Source organism: Phyllostomus discolor, chromosome 2, assembly GCF_004126475.2.
Source record: "Phyllostomus discolor isolate MPI-MPIP mPhyDis1 chromosome 2, mPhyDis1.pri.v3, whole genome shotgun sequence".
Taxonomy (NCBI): Eukaryota; Metazoa; Chordata; class Mammalia; order Chiroptera; family Phyllostomidae; genus Phyllostomus; species Phyllostomus discolor.
In genome coordinates this window covers 106,467,985-106,482,260 of record NC_040904.2, presented here as the reverse complement: position 1 = coordinate 106,482,260, position 14,276 = coordinate 106,467,985, and the positions used below count along the sequence as shown (strand labels likewise).

Genomic DNA, 14,276 nt, shown 5'->3' with positions numbered 1-14,276 from the left:
TAGTTACTTTATATGTGAATGGATTAAATGCTCCAATCAAAGACATAGGGTAGTTACAAAATAATATTGAATTGTAATATTAATATAATATAAACTATAATTGAAAAATGAAATATAAAAAAGACATGGGTTGGCTGAATGGTGAAGAAAACAAGACCCATACATATGATACCTACAAGAGACCCACTTCAGACCAAAAGACACACAGAGACTGAAAGTAAAGCAATGGGAAAGGTACTTCATGCAAATGGAATTTTTTAAAAGCTGGAGTAGCAATAGTTATACCAGAAAAAAATAGGCTGTAAAACAAAGACTATCTCAAGAGAGCTAATGCCAGAGCCCAGTGAGGGAAGCCTCTCGGTTGTACCTGACCACAGGGTGGCTGAGGAGAACCTACCACCAGGTAGATGCCACCTGTCATCAAGGGTAAAGGAGACCCCAACAAGCCGAGAGGCAAGATGTCCTCGTATACCTTCTTTTTTTTATATAAACATTTTTGTACCTTAGATGTAAGTAGTTCAGTTGTAGGTTATTTTCTTGTTTTTTTCCCTTTTTAAAAACATTTTTAAATTTTATTTATTTTTAGAGAGAAGGGAAGAGAGGGAGAAAGAGAGGGAAAGAAACATCAATATGTAGTTGCCTCTTGCACACCCCCAACTGAGGAGCAAGCCTGAAACCCAGGCATGTGCCCTAACTGGAAATCAAACTGGCAGCTCTTTGGTTCACAGGCTGGCGCTCAATCCACTGAACCACACCAGCTGGGACTCTTATGTGCCTTCTTCATGCAAACCTGCCAGAAAAAGCACAAGAAGAAACACCAATTCTTCCGTCAATTTTTCTGAATTCTCCAAGAAATGTTCAGAGAGATGGAAGACTATGTCTGCAAAGTTCAAAGATACAGCAAAGAGTGACAAAGCTGGCTATAATAGGGAGATGAAAAATTATGTTCCCCCCAAAGGTGATAAGAAAAGAAAGAAAAAAAATCCCAATGCTCCTCAAAGGCCTTCATTTGCCTTCTTCGCGTTTTGCTCTGAACATCACCCAAAGATCAAAAATGAACATCCTGGTTTATCCGTTGCGGATATTGCAAAATAAAATTGGGTAAAATGTGGTCTGGACAGTCAGCTAAAGATAAGCAGCCATATGAACAAGAAGCAGATGAGCTAAAGAAGAAGTATGAAGAGGGTATCTCCACATACTGTGCCAAGGGCAAATGTGAAGTAGGGAAGATGGGCCCAGGCAGGCCAGTAGGCTCAAAGAAGAATGAGCCAAAGAATGAGGAGGAAGAGAAAGATGATGATGAGGAAGAGCATGAAGATGAAGAAAAAGGCTGTCCTGTAATGATGTATATGGAATATTTATGTGTGCTAACACAATTGTTTTGCTAAGACTGAATTTAAGTGCAGCTCAACATTAATTACCTTCAGTATAAAAGCTACAGATTTTTGTATAGCTGATAAGATTTTTTATAGAGAAAATACTTTATTCAAAATGCATGTTGTAGCTTTTCAAGGAGCTACAACACTTACATTTTAAAGCTTTGGATGTTAAATGTTTCCAAATATTTAATGGTTTTTAAAATTCCTTACTTGTGTATGGTAGCACAGCAAACTTATAGGAATTAGTATCAATAGTAAATTTTGGGTCTTTTAGAATATTGCATTTCTTTTTTTAAAAAACTTTTGTAATAAAATTATGTATATTTTTTAAAAGGCTATAACAAGTGACAAAGAAGATCATTTTATGTACAATAGCCAAGGTGTGGAAGCAACCTAAGAGCCCACTGATAGACAATTAAATAAAGAAGATATGGTACATACATTCAATAGAATGTTACTCGCCATGAGAAACAGTGAAATCATTTGCAACAACATGGATGGACCTGGAGGGTATTGTGCTGGGTGAAGTGAGTCAAGCAGAGAAAGACAAATGCCATATGATTTCACTTACATGTGGAATGTAAAAAACAAAATAAATGGATGATCAGGCTCCTAGATATAGAGAACAAACTGATGGTTGCCAGATGGGAGGGGTTTAGGGGGCTTGGTCAAAAAGGTGAAGGGATGTAGAAGTACAAATTGGCAGTTACAAAATAGTCACAGGGATGTAAAATACAACATAGGGAATATAAGAAGAGTTCCTAAATTAGTTAAGTGCCTAACCATCATACTCTTAACCTGAAACTAATATAATGTTGAATGTCAACAGTAATTGAAAATTTTTTAATTTTTAAAGGAAGTCAGCAGGAAAAGAATTTATACAAGGAATTAGATACTAAAAACTATTACATGCACTGGAAGAATGGGCTGTCGTTTGGGCCTGCAGGAAAGACTGTCTGAAATACCCAGAAGTGACTCAGAGGAGCTACCACTTACGTGATAATCAGGCAACTGTAAAGGCCACCTTAGAACTCAGTCGAATTTAGTGACAGCACTGTGGCTTAGAATCAAGTGCCACCAGAAGCAGAGCTGCATCTTGATACCCATAAAGGTTGGAGTTGGACACTGGAGCACCACTGCAGGAAAATCCCATGTCTCCATAAGCTTCTTTGCTAGGAGAAAACAATGAAAACTGCAGAAACATGGTCTGTCTCATATCTGCTTTCTGAAGTTTTTTAAAGATTTTATTTATTTATTTTTAGAGGGAGGGAGAAAGAGGGACAGAAACATCAATGTGGAAGTATTCAAGATACATCAATTGGTTACCTCTTAATGCCCCCAACTACGGACCTGGCCCACAACCCAGGCATGTGCCCTGACTGGGAATCAAACCGGCAACCTTTCAGTTCGCAGGCTGGCACTCAATTCACTGAGCCACACCAGCCAGGGCTGCTTTCTAAATTCTTAAAACTCAATTTGCATAACCCAATTTCTAGGGACTCTATAAAATATAGGGGTTTTTTGTTGTTGTTGTTTCCCAGCCTTTATAATATAGGAAGACACTCTAGAAGGAGATGGGAATTGAGGAAACGACCCCTGTTGTCAAATGGCATGTGATGTAGGAGCCTGAAGTGGCCATTGTGTTTGACAATTAGAAAATCCAAGAGGCTATTGAGAGGACTGCGTTCGTGTACTGGAGATGGGGAAAGCCAGACTGTATTGGGTAGAATGTAAACAAATGTAAGGAGCAAATTCAGTGGATGTGGTGGTTTGAGGGCTCCTACAAGTGGAAGAGGAGAGAGGTAGCAAATAGAGGTCACATTCAGTTTCACGGAGAGATTCAGTTGATTGTTTTTCTAAGAGTGGTACAGAGTCCAACAAGTTTATGGATGGAAGGGAACATGCCAACAGACAAGAATGGGGGAGTAAGTGGATAGATGATGGATGAAGAGCTTGCAGCTGGTTGGAGGGAATGCTCCTGATGGATGGGAAGATGCTCATGATGTTTTGCTAAGTGACAAAAACATTATGCAGCAAACATTGTATGACTCCTTTCCTGTTTTAAAATATATTCGATATGCTTAAAATACTCACTGAATTGTCAGACAGCCCTCATAGAGACAACATTCCATTCCACTGTTGCCAGGCTGCACTCCAGAGATAGGGCAGCCCCAGCGGATGGCACGGGCTTGGGCAGGCTGTGCAGTAGCTGGAGGGGCAGGATAAGAGTGGGAAAGGGTGGATGGAGGACAGCAGACCTATATTCTTTTTTAATTTTATTTTTATTGTTTATGCTGTTAACAGTTGTTCCTGCTTTTTCTCCCTTTCCTCACCTCCTCCCAGTCCTACCATCTCCCCTCCCCAAGCCAGTATCTATATTGTTGTCTGTGTCCACAGATTGTGCATGTCTGTTCTTTGGTTAATTCCTTCACCATCTTTCATCCCATTCCCCCCCACCCCCGGGCCTCCTTTCTGGCAGCTGTCAGTGTATTTAATGTATCTAAGCTTCCATTACTATTTTGTTCATTAGTTTATTGTGTGCAATAGATTCCACATATAACTGAGATCATGTGGTATTTTTCTTTCATTGGTTGGCTTAATTCACTTAGCATAATTTTCTCCAGGTCCATCCATGGTGTTGCAAAATATGAGTTTCTGTTTTCTTTCTTTCTTTTTTTTACTGCCAGCAGACCTATACTCTTGCAGGCCATATGGCTACAGGCTGCCTTGCTCCATAAACCTTGTGCCCAAGTCGTGATCCTAACTCCCCCACCCTCCCACCTGCTGAGGAACAGCCTGCCAGCAGTTCTTCCAGAACTGGCTTCAGAGACTGAGGCATAGCATCTCCCCATCCCATCCAGCCACATTATGAAAAAATCACTAATGTGATCATAACAGTCTATTTTTTATGCCAACCATACATATGAATATATAGAGGAATAAACAGAATGATAAGCTTACATGTTCTGTGAAATTCCAAGAAAATCATATAACAAAATGTTAATAGTGTTTCTCTGAGCAATAGGAATTACGTTTAATTTTTCTCCTTTTTGCTTATTGTATTTACTACTTTCCCACAACAATCTTGTATTACTTTTATAAACAGAAAAAAACAATGAGATTGTTAAAACAACACACAAGTGGAGGGTTTTCTTCAGATTATAAAATAAATAAGTTGCTAAAAGTAACTAAAATGATGGGTAAAGTAGTATGTGAGTTAAGCAACAGATAAGGAATACTCAGGCATGAAAGCAGGGGCCTAGAGAGGTTCAAAAGCACTGGAGCCAGATTTGGACTCTAAGACTGGGTGCATCTGAGCATCAGTGTTTGTAGTATCTTAGGACTAACAGGTCAGAACATAAAGCCTTGTGCTCACCCTGAAGTCCAACAGGTGATGCTCTCAAAGCTGAGCCTGTGTGGGGCTACACTTCTCAATATAAAGATGACCTAGAAATAAACTCTTTTCATTCCCAGAAGACTGCAAGGAAAACTGCCTTTCATGGATCCTGATGCTAATCAATTTGGGATGGGGGGAGTTTCCCTTGAGAATTTGTGTCCATAAGCTTGCCCTCATATAAGTTTTCAACCTGAATTCACAGGCTTAGGCACCACCTTCACCCAAAGGGGAAAAAAAATACTTGGAGCCAATAATATGATTAAAAATGGCCCCAGACTTTTAATGCACCTAGGTACCTGATAGAAGCAAGTGTAAATCTTTTTTAGTGGAATGCAGAATTTGCCTTCATCCCTGGCTTCCAAGAATTATCACAGGCAACGTTTCTCCCAAAATGAGCAGCTTCCAAATAAAATACTTCACTAAACATACAAACAAACAAGGCATTGTGAGTGACAACCAGCCAAAACAAGCTACCAGGTTTGGATCCCCAGTGTTTGAATTATCGGGTCTAGCATATCAAATAAGTATGCTTAATATAATAAATAAAAGGGAGCTTTGCAAATATGACAAAAGAACAAACAGATGTGAAAAAAACAAATGAAAAAATATAAAATTGAAATTTGAAATTCAATACATACATTTAACAGGTGATGAAATAACTGCTGAAAGGATGATTGGGGATGTAGAAGACAGAACAGAAAAACTCTTTTTGAAATATAGCCCAGAGAGACAAAGATATGAAAATACAAAATAGAAGTTAAAATGGCATGGATGATAGACCAAGAGGGTCTGTTGTACATATAATTCTAAAGAAAGAGTAACAAAGAAGAGGGAAAAGGCAGTATTTGAAAAGATAATGGAGCCCTGGCTGGTGCAGCTCAGTGGATTGAGTGCCGGCCTGTGAACTGAAAGGTGGCCAGTCTGATTCCCAGTCAGGGCACATGCCTGGGTTTCAGGCCAGGTCCCCAGTTGGGCTGTGTGAGAGGTAACTGATCAGTGTATCTCACACACTGATGTTTCCCTCTCTTTCTCCCTCCCTTTCCCCTCTCTCTAACAGAATAAATAATGAAAAGCTTTAAAAAAAAAAGAAAAGACAATGGAGAATTACTTTTTATAAATGACAAAGGACCCTAATCCACAGAGTGAAGAGGCAAAGTTCCAACTGTGATAAAAAGAAATGTGCACCCAGAATCATATCATAAACAACAGAACATAGCATATTAAATATTAAAATATTAATATCTGCATTTTTATGACATAATGGAGATTGAGCATATAACTTCCAAACTGCTACAGAAAAATAAATTGGAAAAAAAAGTCAATCCAAAAGAAGGCAAGAAAGAAGAAAGATGATAAAAAAGGCATGGGGGGGACACAAAATAAGATATAAGAAGTAAATATATCAATAATTGTACTAAATTTAAATATTTCAAATAAAAAAGCTGCATTGCAAAGATAAGCACAGTCAAGCTAGGTGAACAAAATCCAATTACTTGTTCTTTAAAAGATAAATAAAAGTATAAACATAAGAAAAGTTGAAAGCAAAAAGTGTGGAAAATTATGTACTAGGTAAATACTAAATAAAAGAAGTCTCGTATAGCTGTATATATGTCAGACAAAACTTTTTAGGGAAAAACATTAGAAATAATAAATAATTATAATAATAAAATATTTAAATTTTCAGAAAGATAACAATTCTAAACTTTAATAAAAATGACAACTTCAGAAATGAGCTAAAATAACACAATTACAAGGCAAATAAGACAAATTTACCATCTCATGATGTATTTCAATACATTTCCATAATTTGTAAAATAAGCCGTAGAAAACGTTCAGGATATAAAAGATTTGAGCAACACAATTAACAAGATTGACCTAATGAACATGTATAGAACTCTACATCTAATAACTACAAAATATATGGTGCTTTCAAGCATCCATGGAATGTGTACAGAAATGGACCATAAAAGTTAATTGCTGGGGTTAAAGGGAGGGATGAATAGACAGAGCACAGGATTTTAGGGCATTAAAAATGCTCTGTATGATATTATAATGGTGGATACATGCTATTATACATTAGTGCATAATGTAAATATGGACTTTGAGTGATAATAATGTGTCACTGTAGGATTACTCATCAGTTGTTCAAATGTACCACTCTGGTGTGGCATGCTAATAATGGGGAGACAGTGCTTATGTATGGACAGAGGGTATACGGGAAATCTCTGTACCTTCCTGTCAATTTTGCAGTGAACCTGCTATAAAGAAAAAAAAAATTAAGTCTTATCCTGGACAGGTCACTCAGTTGATTGGAACATAGTCCCCATAAGCCAAAGTTTTGGGTTCAACCCCCAGTTGGGGCATACAAGAATCAACCGATGAATGTATTAAAATAAGTGGGACAAGAAGTCGGTCCTGCTTTCCTCCTTCCTCTGTCTAAAATCAATCAATAAATAAGTAAATAAGAAAAAAAATTGTCTTGATCAAAAAATTAAATGCTTTGACCATAACACATTAGTCAAAGAAAAAATTGCAATGAAATTAGAAAATATTTAGGACCAAAAGGTGATGAAAATATTACATAGCAAAGCTTGTGGTGTGCAGTTAATGCAGCAATCAGAGAAAAATATATAACTTAAATGTTTCTCATAGTAAACAGGCTCAAAATTAATGAGTAAGCATCCATATCAAAAGCACTGAAATAAAACAGCAAAATAAATCTCTTAAAAAGTAAAAGGGAGAAAAAATAAAGATTAGAAAAAGAAATCAATTTAAAAAAAGATGGGCTTGGCCAGTGTGGTGCAGTTGGTTGGGTGTCATCCCACAACCTGAAAGGTCATGGGTTCCATTCCTGGTCAGGGAACATGGGTTAGGTTGTGGATTTAGGGCAACTGATCAATGTTTCCCTCACATCAGTGTTTCTCTCCCCTTTTTCTCCCTCCCCTCTCTGCTCTAAATCAATAAGCATGTCCTCAGTGAGGATTTTAAAAAAATTAAAAGATGAACAAAGCCAGAAGTCAATTTTTTTGAAAAAGATTCATTGTAAAAAAACTCTGGTTAAAATGCTCAAGAAACAATAAGAAGGCACTAACCAATATTAGAATAGAAATAAATTAAGAATACAAGCCACAAATTGGAAAAGGATATTCATCATTCAATAAATGTAAGGAATATATAAAAAGTTCCTACACACAGTAAGAAAAAGATAGACACCCAATAAATGTAGTCAAAAGGAATAACACAGAAGAAGAAACAAAAATGTTCCACAAACATTTGAAAAGGTGTTCAGCCTCGTTAGTAATTAGGGAAAGAAATGCATGATAACACCCACATGGTTCACAAAAATTTCAATGTCAGACAATACTAAGCATAAATGAGCATATGAAGCAGTGGTCACCATAATACCTGCTTAGCTAGCAGGGACATTTGGAAAACAGATTGGCATTGCTTAATGAACTTAAAATTATGCATACCCAGGAATTTCATTTCTAGCTATGTACTTCAAAGAAGTCTTGGATAGGAATGTTTATAGCAGCAGTGTTAGGAATAGGAAAAATATTGTAAACACCTGGAGATAACTTAGCAGATAACAGTAAGAAGAATAAATAAGTTTTAGTATATTTACCCAATGGAATACCAAATACCAATAAGAAGAAACTACAGTTATAGGGGACAACATGATAAATAATCATTAACAGAATATTAAATAAAAGAAGCAAGTCATCAATGAGTTACATAAAGAATTATCTCGACTCCTGGCCAAGATGGAGGTATACGTAGATATGCTTCACTTCCTTGCACAACCAAAAGAGGACAACAACCAATTTAAAAACACAAAACAACCAGAACTGCCAGAAAATCGAACTATATGGAAGTCAGACAAACAAGAAGTTGAAGAAGAAACATTCATCCAGACTGGTAGGAGGGGCGGGGACAGGAAGCCAGGGCAGCAAGGACTTGCAATAAGGCTGCTGCTGGTGAACCAGGTGGGTGAGGCAGTGACTGATAGACTGGAGATATCCCACATTCATGTAAGAATAAGCCAGGAGGAACAACTAGGGAGCAAGACCATGCAACCCAGGGTTCCGGTGCAGGAAACAAAGCCTCAAAAACCTCTGGCTATAAAAATCTGTGGGGATTGTGGGAGAGGGAGAAAGCCCCAAACTCATAAGAGAGCCCATTGGGAAGGCCCACTGGATCCTAGAATGTACACAAGCCCACCCACCCAGGAATCAGCACCTGAAAGGGCACAATCTGCTTGTGGGTATCGGGGAAAGTGACTGAAAACAGGGCAAGAGCCAAGCCAGCAGCATTGTTCCCTCTCTGACCCCTCCGCCACACCATGACACAGCAACATGAGTTGCCCATCCTGGCAAATACCTAAGGCTCCACCCCTTGCAATGTAATAGTTGCACCAAAACAAAGAAATATGGCCCAAATGAAAGAATAGATCAAAGCTCGAAAAACAGAACTAAGCAACAAGGAGAAACACAAACTATCAGATGCAGAGTTCAAAACCCTGGTAATCAGGATGCTCACAGAAATGGTTGAATATGGTCGCAAAATAGAGGAAAAAGTGAAAGCTATGTAAAGTGAAATAAAGAAAAATATACAGGAAACCAACAGGGAAGGGAAGGAAACTGGGACTCAAATCAACAGTTTGGACCAGGAGGAGGAAATAAACATTCGACCAGAACAGGATGAAGAGAAAAGAATTCAAACAAATAAGGAGGCTTAGGAAGCTCCAGGACAACTTTAAATGTTCCAACATCTGAATCATAGGGCTGCCAGAAGGAGAAGAGGAAGAGCAAGAAATTGAAAACTTATTTGAAAACATAATGAAGGAGAACTTCCCCAATCTGGCAAAGGAAATAGGCTTCCAGGAAGCTCAAAGAGTCCCAGAGTAGTTGGACCCAAGGACGCACACACCAAGACACATCATAATTACATTACCCAAGATTACAGATAAGGAGAGAGAATCTTAACAGCAGCAAGAGAAAAGGAGAGAGTTTCCTACAAAGGAGTTCCCATAAGACTATCAGCTGATTTCTCAAAAGAAACCTTGCAAGCAAGAAGAGCCTGGAAAGGAGTATTCAAAGTCATGAAAGGCAAGGACCTGCATCCAAGATTCCTCTATGGGATAGAGTCTATCCAGCAAAGCTATAATTTAGAATGGAAGGGCAGATAAAGTGCTTCCCAGATAAGGTCAAGTTAAAGGAGTTCATCATCACTAAGCCCTTATTATATGAAATGTTAAAAGAACTTATCTAAGAAAAAGAACACAATTACGAACAGTAAAATAACAATAAACTCACAACTATCAACAACTGAACCTAAAAACAAAACAAAAACAAACTAAACAAACAACTAGAACAGGAACAGAATCACAGAAGTGGAGATCACAAGGAGGGTTATCAGCAGGGAGTGAGGATAGAATGGTGGGGGAAAGGTACAGGGAATAAGAATCATAAATGGTAGGTACAAAATAGATGGGGGAAGGTTAAGAATAGTATAGGAAATGGAGAAGCTAAAGAACTTATATGTCTTTAATGAGTTACATAAAGAATTATCAATGTCTATGGGTAAGACCCATAGACATGAACTAAGGGGGGGGGAATGCTGGAGGGAGTAGGAGTGCAGGGCAGAGGCGGATAAAGGGGAGAAAAAAATGGGACAACTGTAATAGTGTAACCGGAAAAAATACCGGCATTCGGGCTGCCTGTCACTACCAAATGCAATAAGCAATGACAGCGATTGAATCTTTTACGGGCGCTTTGCTCAGATGGCCGGTGATCCGAGAAGATGGCGGATTCACACCCTAACAAACCATCTTCCCTACTCTTTCCTGGCCAGATCTTTTATAAGGGGGGTGGGGGAGGACAAGCAGGGTTCGGTGAAGACTTTGATTCAGCAGCTGCCACATTCCTGTCCTGGGCCTTTAGCTGTCTCCAAGGGGGAGGGGTAGTTGCCTGCTTCTTCCTGGTACAGATGTCTCCAGGCGGTAATCTCTAGCCAGCGCCCCAGGAGGTTGGCCGCTTTTCCCAGGCACCAGGATGGGCTTTATCTGTAGTTTCTGAAACAAAAGCTTAACATACACATTACTTGCTAGATTTATGGCTATTTACCTTAAGCCAAAATTCTCCAAGTCTTAAGTCCCCTATCAATAGCATAACCAATAAATTATATTAAACAACAACAACAACAACAAAAAAGAGCCCTGGCTCATGTGGTTCAGTGGATTGAGCACTGGCCTTTGAGCCAAAGGGTCACTGGTTCAATTCCCAGTCAGGGCACATGCCTGGGTTGCAGGCCATGTCCTCAGTAGGGAGTACTTGAGAGGCACCACACATTGATGTTTCTCTCCCTCTCTTCCTCCCTCCCTTCCCCTCTCTAAAAATAAAGAAATAAAATCTTTTTTCAAAAAAAAAAAATTCTCTCATTGCCCTGGCTAGGTAGTTCAGTTGGATAAAATGTCATTCCCATACACCAAGGTCGTGGGTTCAATCCCCAGTTAGGGTACATACAGAAGTCAATGTTTCTGTCCCTCTCTCTTTCTCTATTTCTTCCTTCCTCCCTCCCTTCCTCTCTCTCAAATCAATAAATAAAAAATAATTTTTAAATGACCTGAAAACTTCAGTGTCTGCCCTGAAAGAGACCCTTATCTCCTATTGCCTGCAGGGCTGAAATGCTAAAAAATAAACACAGAATCTCATTCTGTGAGTGGCTAAATTACAATACAAACTGAATTTTCAGCCTCAAAGGATGATCACTCTTTAAGTGAGGGCATTTAATTGGGAGGAAATGGGATCATGAAAGTGGGAATGGGGACATGTGAGAAGACTGACAGAGCTGGGGTGCTAGAGTGGTCATTAAGGAGGGCTGTGAAAGAATTCAGAGAGGAAAACGCAGAGAACAAAGTTTGTTCACTTTCTAAGAGAGGAAGGGGACCAGGAGTGGAGAAATATGCTGGCTCTGAGAGGTTGGGGTTTTAAGCTTTTATTGGCTTATAAAGGGTGGGGTTGCTGTTGTATAGCCACTGGGCTGTTAAGGGCATTTTAACACAGGAGGTTTCAGAAGCTGCAGTTTGCTCCAATGTCATCTTTTGCCTGTGGCTGTGAGGAGCGGTTAGTCACGTTCTGTTCTAGCTTTTCCAGTAATTTTACAGTCCTGTGGACATAAGCTCAGAATACAGCAAATGGTCCAGGCTTTGTCCTCTCATGAAGGATGTTGAATCCCTAAATTCTGATGAGTCTTTTTTTACAAACAAAAGCAGTTCTTCCACAGCATCTGAGGAGTGCAACCCTGCATTGCCTTTGGAAATGGTAATGGCCTCCCGTGAGGCAGTTAATTTGCAAGACAATCTGATTCTCCTCAGGACCCACCCTAATACCCTCCTTTGCTTCTAGAATCAAGTCCAGCAGGTGCCTAAAGGGAAGGTACAAAGTGTAACACACAAGGAAGTTTGCTATCCATCCAAAGGACTGAGTGAGTTTCCCCAATTTATATGGACAGAAATCCAGGGGATATGAGATTGGAATGTGAGAGTGAAGTTATTGTGTAAGACCTGCTTGCCCTCCCCAGAATGGTCCAGAGAACACATTTCTCAGCAACACACCCACCAAGTCTGTCAGTGAACAGAAAGGCCATGACCTTCATGTAAACAAATGTGTGGGGGGGGGTACCTTTTTAAAGAAATGTAAAGAGTTTATTCAGATAACGATTTGCAGTAGTCCTCAGTCTGAACTGAGAATGTGTTCCAAAGTGGAGAGAGTACAGCATGGTTTATAAAGGCTAAAATTCAAGGAGCTGTTGATTGGAGATGGATTGCTAGGGAAAACAAGACATCATAACCTTACACCAGTTGTTTTCCGATTGGTGGGGACAAATGGACCTTCAATGACTAGCTGACTCAGTAATTAAGCAAATGTGGTTCTGAGATGAGAACAGTGAGTAATATATGATTAAACATTTATCAAGTCCTAGTTTCAGCCTGTAGGCCCGTAGAACAAAAAAGTTGTCTTTGATCACACAATCAGTACAGAGAATATTTTTTAAATATTTTAAAAGATTTTATTCATTTACTTTTAGAGAGAGGGAAAGGAAGAAAGAGAGGGAGAGAAACATCAATGTAAGAGAGAAACATCTGTCGGTTCCCTCTTGTCGGTCCAGGCTTTGTCCTCTCATGAAGGATGTTGACTGGGGATCCATCCCACAACCCAGGCATGTGCAGTGACTGGGAACTGAAATGGCCACCTTCCTCTTTGTGGGACGACAACCAACCAACTGAGCCACACTGGTCAGGGTAGCACAAGGAATACTTTTTAAAACAGTGATGCACAGAGTACAATTTATCAGACAGTACAATCAGCACAGGGGGGCAGTTCTGGAGCCCAAAAGGTAAAGTTACCTTCTGCAAGCAGCTTCAGAGCTCAGCTGAAAAAATCCCAATATTAGACCACAAATTATGAAATTAAAATTCTTATGAGTCCTCACACCTTTACCAGTATGTACTTTTCCTAGTTCCTCTGCTCTGACCAGCTTGTCACATGCCCACAGTGTGCCCAGTGGGGTGGGAAATATTATTTGCCTTAAACCACTCAGGGTTTATTCCTGGGTTTAAGGATGGGACCAAATCCCAGGCCACATAGCTGATGTCAACTAAGTATTCTATCACCAAAATGTTTTTCTGGGGGGGGGGGAGGGGATGGATTCTAATCCAGAATATGCAGACACATGCATGAAAAACACATACTTGCTGTGTAAGTACCACATGCTAACCAGCTGGGCCACTGGAGATCTCCTCCACCAGTCCTGATTTCTGTCCAGGTTAATTAAGGTCTCTGTCATGATTTTAATACTGAAAATTGCTGGTAGTGGGTGATGCATGTAGTTCTCAGTGGGAATTCTGACTACCTGGGAAAGGGAATAGATGATGGGCACTAAACAGATGTTCTGCTCTGATTGGTGTGGCTCCCTGCAAACCGAAAGGTCAGCTATTAGATTCCTAATCAGGGCACATGCCTGGGTTGTAGGTCAGGGCAATAGTTGGGGGCGTGTGAGGGGCAACCAATAGATGTATCTCTCACACATCAATGTTTCTCTCCTTTTCTTTGTGCCTCCTTTTCCTTCTCTCTAAAAATAAATAAATAAATAAAGTCTTTTTAAAAAATTAACAGATGTCCCCTTGCTGAATTTCTTCTGTCACTGCAGAGGGAAAACATTGCAGACTCAGAATCCAGGATTGTTCGTAACTACCCACATCAGTACAGGGCAGGCTGGGTTTGTGTTCCCAATCAGCATAGTGGATTTGTATTTTAATTCTCATCATGGAATAAAAGTTCTGTTCTATTTTTTAGTATATATTTTTATTTATTAATCTTGAGAGAGAGAGAAACATTTATTTTTTGTTCTACTTATTTATGCATGCATTGGTTGTTTCTTGTATGTGCCCTGCCTGAAGATTGAACCTGCAACCTGGGCATATTGGACGACTCTCTAAC

The 14,276-nt window shown here is 39.4% G+C and overlaps 1 pseudogene; it reads left to right on the top strand.

The window, feature by feature from the left end:
• The first annotated feature begins 264 nt into the window (after positions 1-264).
• Positions 265-1,388, top strand: LOC114488875 (annotated as a pseudogene).
• The last annotated feature ends 12,888 nt before the right edge of the window (positions 1,389-14,276 follow it).